The sequence below is a fragment of the Panthera uncia genome, chromosome F2, assembly GCF_023721935.1.
Source record: "Panthera uncia isolate 11264 chromosome F2, Puncia_PCG_1.0, whole genome shotgun sequence".
NCBI lineage: Eukaryota > Metazoa > Chordata > Mammalia > Carnivora > Felidae > Panthera > Panthera uncia.
In genome coordinates this window covers 16,918,448-16,925,954 of record NC_064812.1, presented here as the reverse complement: position 1 = coordinate 16,925,954, position 7,507 = coordinate 16,918,448, and positions in this window count along the sequence as shown.

The following is a 7,507-nucleotide window of genomic DNA, read 5'->3' as shown; positions in this document are numbered from 1 at the left end:
TACATTCTGATGGGGTTAGACAACTACTAATAAGTGCAAAAGATAATTTCAGAGAGTGGTGGGAAAAAAGGAATATAAAATAGGATGATGCACTAGAGTGACGGGGTGGGAGCGGGGAAACGTGGGGAAAGATGACTACTTTAGATGAGAATGGTCAAGGAGAACCTGGATGAAGTGTCCTTTGAGCTGAACCACCCCCACCCCCCAGGCAAGAACTGGGGAGTTTTCCTTGCAAAGAAAACAGCCACTCCTGTTAGCTTGGAATGTTAGAGGAACTGAAAGCAAAGTTATATTCTTAACTATGAATATAATTCCTCAAGCAGGATTTAATTACAAGTAGATGAGAATCCTTATTCTTAATCTGTAAAAAGGGAGACAAAACTGTTCCTGTTATTTTCAGATGTAAGTCCTGCAGTTTAAGACTGATTAAGCTAAAAGGGGAAAGAAAAAAAAAAAAAGATTGATTAAGCCATCCAGTAAAGACCACTAGAAACAAACCTGTAGCCCAGAGTTAGTTTTATTTACTTTCTGCAGCAAGGGATACTGGACTCCAGAGGAACCTGGACCATCTCATCAAGCAAAAAAAGAATAGGGTCATTATTGGATTGCGAGGAAAGGTGAAGTAAAATTTTGGTGAAATTTAAATGAAGCAGTGTTTTGATAGGCTCAAAGCAAAGCAATGCTGTGTGTAAAAGTGTTAACATCAAGCCTAGGCCTGAGGGGCACCTGGGTGGCTCAGTCAGTTGAGCCTCCGACTTCCACTCAGGTCATGATCTCGCGGTTTGTGAGTTCGAGCCCCACATTGGGCTCACTGGTGTCAGCCTGTCTGTGCAGAGCCCATTTCAGATCCTCCGTCCCCCTCTCGCTGCCCCTCCCCTGCTAGCGCTCTCTCAAAAAATAAATACTAAAAAAAAAAAAAAAATAGGCTTAGGTTAAATTCCAGTTAAAAAAAAAAAAAAAAAAAGCCTAGGCCTGAGCTTAGAAGCAAGTTCAGGGTCCTCTTCCCTTTGAAATCTCAAATTTAGGTTAGACGTGGAATGTTGGGTCTGAAAACTCCTTATTTAAAGTTTTGCAACTAGATTGAAAATCGTGTGTCAGGATGACCCATATAGCTCAGATCCTTCAGGCAAGAATGGGATTTTCCATCCACACCAAAAAAATTTCAAACCGTGAAGTGTGTACAACAAAGTATTACTTTAAAGAAGATTTTTCAGCACAACATCCCTGATGTTCATTAACAGAAACCGTATTTACAAAAAGGCACTAAGTATTCCACAGACTGATAAAAGTGTACAACATTTGGAGACCTAATCGATATCAGGCATAAAGAATATATAAAGAAACCCCTCATTCATACAAAGCTGGTGAGAATATAAATTAGTACAACCTTATAAAATAATATTGATATAAAAGCTAGAGGGGCCCCTGGGTGGCTCAGTCAGTTAAGCAACCGACTCTTGATTTCAGCTCAGGTCATGATCTCATGGTTTGTGAGTTTGAGCCCTGAGTTGGGCTCTGTGCTGACAGCACGGAGCCTGCTTGGGATTCTCTCTCTCTCTCCCTTTCTCTCCCACCCACTTCTTTCTCTCTCTCTCTCTCACTCAAAATAAATAAATGAAGATTTAAAAATAAATAAAATAGGGGTGCCTGGGTGGCTCAGTCGGTTGAGCTTCTGACTTCAGCTCAGGTCATGATCTCACACTTCACAAGTTCGATCCCTGCATCGGGCTCTGTGCTGACAGCTCAGAGCCTGAAGCCTGCTTCATATTCTGTGTCTCCCTGTCTCTCTGCCCCTAACCCACTCGCATTCTGTCTCTGTCTCTCTCAAAAATAAATAAACATTTAAAACATTTAATTAATTAATTAGTTAATTAATTAATTAAAAGCTAGAGCATTGTATAAATAACATAATATTTGGAGATATTGCCTGAGCTCCATTCTCCGCATCTCCCTATCTTCTTGTACCCACTACACATTATATCCAAGATAGAATAAGAGGAAATGTGTTATCTAGTTTAGGTGGAAAGCTAAGGAAGGTTTCTCTGATGAAACTAAGTACAGGTGCTGCCCCCCCCCCCCAAAAAAAAACCTACGAAGAACAAAACAACATATAATGTTTGGCAATATTTATTTCTAGGTTGTGCTCTAAAATTCAGAGTGCACAAGCTTGAGAGAACTGAATGCTAGGCAAATAACACAGAAGGGCCAACACAAGTAATAGAAGTCCACAGAAGGATTGCCATCGGCTGAACAAAAGATTCCCTAGGAATCATGTCTACATGGGACTGTCAGGAACAGACAGTACCTTCATGAGCAGAGCTGGGAAGAGAGACCAGAGGAGAAAATTCCAAATGGGGAAGTGTTTGGAAGGGCCTTGGGTCTGCTGTATACTTGGGACATCAATTTTCTCTGGTTCCAAGGTACAGTGCTCTACTTTATCACTGACCAGAAACTTTCTGGATGCTGGGGTCTTGCTCGAGATTAATGCAAACAAAAGCATTATGGTATCAACTTTGTCTACAAATTTTGTTCTAATTGATCAAATGTAATTTCTAAATTTGGATGAAAAAGTACGTGTGTATTATCTTTTAAAAAATCCCAATGCAAAACTGTAGCCAGGTTGATTTGTTATAACCCAATAAAGAGAGATAGATACTGCCAGCCATAAATGATAAAAATTTCCTTTCAATGAGCATTGGCTACCAGTCCCGGGGCTGACAAAGAAAAGATGTGAGAAGGAATGAAGTTCTTAGAAAAATTGGGAATTAACGTCATTTTATTTTAAACTAGGTGGATTGGTTTCCCTGAGTTTGACTTATGAAGTGGTAATCCTAGGAGAAGTCAAAAATCTAAATGAAATCAAACTAACTGTCAAAAGTACAGAAGGAAACTGCTCCGCGTATCCATTTGACTCATGGATTTGTTAACAGTCTCAATGTCTTACCAACCAAAATGTTGCCTTTTTAGATTAATTTATTTTTGAAACAGAAAATATTTATCATCGAATAAAAGTTTTCTATTTCTTTTTTAAAAAATAAAATAAAATAAAATAAAATAAAATTCAGAGTGCATGCTCTGGAATTCAACTTCAGGCTTTAGAAATACTAAAGCTTAAGTTGTGGTTACACCACTTATTAGCACTATCATGTTGTAAAAATGACAACCTCATGGTGCTTCAGTTTCTTCACCTATAAAATGTGAGAGGAAAAAGTAATAGCAATACTGCTTTCAGAGGATTGTGAAGATTTAAATCAGATAAATTCAGGTTTAGCACTTAAAGCAGCATCAGCATTATTACTCTTCTCTTTTTGCTTCTCTTTTTGAAATGTTTTACAATGAAAGCATATCGCTTTTAGAAATAGAAATCTGGATTTTCAACAAACCCTATCCCTCCCACCATGTGATTCTGATCCAAGTTATCTGCCAACCATTCTTTGAGAACCATCAGACTAGATGGACATTCAGGATTTTTCTGTTTCTCTTTATAAAATCACTATATATTGTGATAAATTATTCTGGGCATAAAACACAAAGGTGGCTTATTCTTAGCCATCTTCAATAGAGGACTTCCCCCAATGCTCCCAAATAGCTTGCTCTAGAATTTAATTGCTTGGCTTGTGAGGAAGTCCCTGTGTTACTGCCATCAACACTCGTCATCATTTAAAACATGCAGGTAATGATTGGGCTAAGTTCTAGGAAAAATTATGGAGGTGTAGGGGAAATAGGTGATCTCATGAATTATTGACAAGAATATACATCGGTACAACCTCTCCAGCAAGCAATTTGGTAATATTCAAATGCATTTCTAGGAATTTAAGCTTTAGATAGACTCCAACTTTTTAAAAATGCACAAGGAGAGTCATTACCACATTTTTTTAAATAGCAAGAGATTGGAAATAGCTGAATAAGTATCAATATGAAACTGATTAAATGATGGCTTATCCATATGGTCAAATACTATCAACCTTCATTAGAAAAAAATAACTTTGTACACTATAAAATAGAATGCTAATAACATATAGCATCAAGGACACAAGAGTTACAGTACAAAGTTCACACTATGCTATTATACAGTTGTACAGAAAGCACACACACAAACACACACACAGTATTTGCTTGAAATAGTGGTTGTCTCTGGAAATGGAAACTCAGAGGATGGGAGACAGGAGTGGGAAGGAGACATGTTATTGCATGTTCTTTTATCCTTTTAAATTTTGTCCCAACTATGTGTACTACATATTCTAAAATTAATTTTCAAAAATTGTAGAAAGGCGGTTTGTTCAGAAAGGAACAGGTTCAATGCCAAAAACTTTAGAAAGATAGTTAGAAAAGACCTTAACTCTGTCTTTCCTGCCATATTGATGTATACTTCCTATTGTTTCTGTTAAAAAAGGATGTTAAGGAAACGGGGCGGGGGGGTGGGGGAGAGGGGAGGGGCGCTTGGGAGAGACGGCCATTGAGAGCACAATATTGCCTATAGCGCTGAAAATTGGCACTGCGCCTCAGAGTAATGTTGACAGACGTTGGGGGGGGGGGGAGCTGACGACTCAAATATCATCTGTCACAACAGTCATGCAGGAACACCATCCTAATGGGTTGCCTGCCACATAAGTGGCATCTTCAAAAATTCAAAGCACATTGCAAAGATGTAATTAATTCTTACATTAACTAGTAGGCAGTTTCATTAGCCCCATCATGCAGGTGAAGCTATGGCAAGAATAATAATTTCTCTTTTGTCATGCCTGGCAGAACCTGTCCTATATTTTCAGTCCTAAGTCTGGGAAATTTTAAAGATTTTGGCACACTGGGCTGGGAAACAAGGCAGTTACTAAACAGTGGATAGATTATTCCCCATTTGTTATTTTGATGCGTGCGTGTGTGTGTGTGTGTGTGTGTGTACTAAAAAGTCAGCCTTAGGGGCGCCTGGGTGGCTCATTCGGTTAAGTGCCCACCTTCAGCTCAGATCATGATCTCACAGTTTGTGGGTTCAAATACCTTGTTGGGCTTTCTGCTGTCAGCACAGAGCCTGCTTTGGATCCTCTGTCCTCTCTTTCTGCCTCTCCCCTGCTTATTCATTCTCTCTCTCTGTCTCTCTCAAAATAAAAAAATAGAAAATAAATAAATAAAAATAAAGTCAGCCTTTTACATACCATAAGGAACGAATCTGGATTCCAGGCTTGCCTCTGTCTTTTGCTGATTGTGTGACCTTTGCTGATTGTATGTGACCATGGGCAGGTCACTAAAAACAATAACAATATTACCTGACACTACAGCAAAGTTGTTTGTTGTCCGTTTGAATTGACAGCCTGCTGTTAACCAAGCTCTGGGCTTGAAGTTTCCATGCATCATCCCCCTTAATGGGCACACTAACCCCCATAGGTAGGTACAGAATTATTATTATTATTATTATCATTATTATTATGGAAACTGAGAAACAGATTATCATCTAACTCATCCAAGGTCCCATAACTGTAAGTGGTGATTCCAATCCAGGGCTGTCTGACCTGAGTCCATTTTTTAACTGCTCTGCTCTACCTCTGTGACAAATGTAAAAGTTCCTTATAAACTCCAAAGCATCTCACAGATACTAGTTTTACTCTAGTAACTAACACAAAGGACCAGCACATGGGAGGCAATTAATGTTGTATAGATGAGTAAAGCAGGCTGGCTGAACCAAAGTTTATGCAAGAAATATTTGGAATAAAATAATCCCTTTAATATCAGACTTCTCTTAAGTAACAATTCCACATGCCAAAATCATCAGAGAACAGTAATCCAAGCAATGATTACAGCTATTAATAACTTATATTCATCAGTCATAGTTTATATTCATAATCAGAACAATAGTAAATGATACTCATTCAAGATATGCCTTGGGGAAGGCCTGCAAGGATCTGACATACCTTCCCTCTAAATCAAAGAAAAAACTCCTCCGTGTTAGAATGTGAGTAATATTTAAATACAGGATTCTTATCAGTTGGCTTTGGATCCAAGTCATCACCCATGGTGTAGACATTCCACTAGAATTAAGGCTCAAGCAAAACTCCCAAAAGCCTTTAATTGGAGACACATCCAGAGAAAGGCGTATTAACCAGAATCCTGAGCTATTGCAAAGACTTGAGGCCTGTTTCCATCACTATCAGGAAACAGCTTATTACCAGTTTGTTATAAAGGATACAACTCAAGAAAAGCCAAACGGAAGAAATGCACAGGGCAAGGAAGGGAGAAAGTATTCAGAGCCCCCATGCCTTCTCTGGGTGCACCACCCTCCCAGCACCTTGATGTGTTCACCAACCTGGACGCTCTCGGAATCCCTTCGTCTTGGGTTTTTATGGATGTTCCATTACCTAGGCCTGATTGATTAAATCATTAGCCATTGGTGATGAACTAAATTCCCAGCCCCTTCCTCCTCCCTGGAAGGTCAGAGGGGTGTGGCTGAAAGTTCCCTCCAACCACAGGTAGGTTCTGCAACCAGGCCCCCATCCTCCTAGAGTCCCCACAATAGCATAAACTCAGGTCTGATAGAAAATGATTATGGATAACAAAAGGTGCTCCTTTCATCCTAGCACTCAAGAAATGAAGTTCTGTGCCAGGAACAGGGACAAAAAACAAATAGATGTTTCCCATTGTACCACAATATCATGCAGCTGTTAACCAAAATGTAACTAAGACTATGAGTTTTGCAACTAAAAATTTTAAGGGTAGGTTGTTTTACTAGGAAAGAATAGAGTAAGTAGAACAGGATGTAGGGGAGGGAGGATGCTTATTGAAAAAAAGAGAGAGAGAGAGGCACCTGGGTGGCTCAGTCAGTTAAGCATGGGACTCTTGATATCAGCTCATGTCATGATCTCACAGTTTCTGAGTTCAAGCCCCACGTCGCACTCTGTGTGGACCATTGGAGCCATCTTGGGATTCTTTCTCCCTCTTTCTTCCCCTCCCCCACTCTCTCTCAAAATAAATATATAAGCTTTAAAAAAATAAAAGAAGGGGGGAGATATAAAAATTTACTATCTTCTAGTTTGTTTGTTTGGTTTTTTTCCATATCATACTGTTCTTTTCATTTACCTTTTCATAAAAAGAGTCTTTCCTGGGTTGCCAGGCTGGCTCGATCGGTAGAGCATATGACTCTTGATCTCAGGGTCATGAGTTTGAGCCTCACGTTGAGTGTAGAGATTATTTAAAAATAAAATACAATTTAAAAAGAAAAAAGAGGCTTTCCCTGTTTCTACAAAGTTTTCATAATTATCATTCTGTTGACTAAATAATATTCTACTAGCGATATAGCATAATCCTTTGACCATTTTCCTATTTCGGATGCCTGTTTTGCAATACCTAATACAGCTTGAACATCTTCATGTGTATACATTTTTGCATATGGATAGCTAGCTTCTTTTTACTAATAATACGTGTTGAATATTAATAAATTGAAACTTTGTGGGCATGGTCTTAATAAGTCTTCACAAGAACACTTCAACCCTATGAGGTACTTTTATTTTTATTTATAATT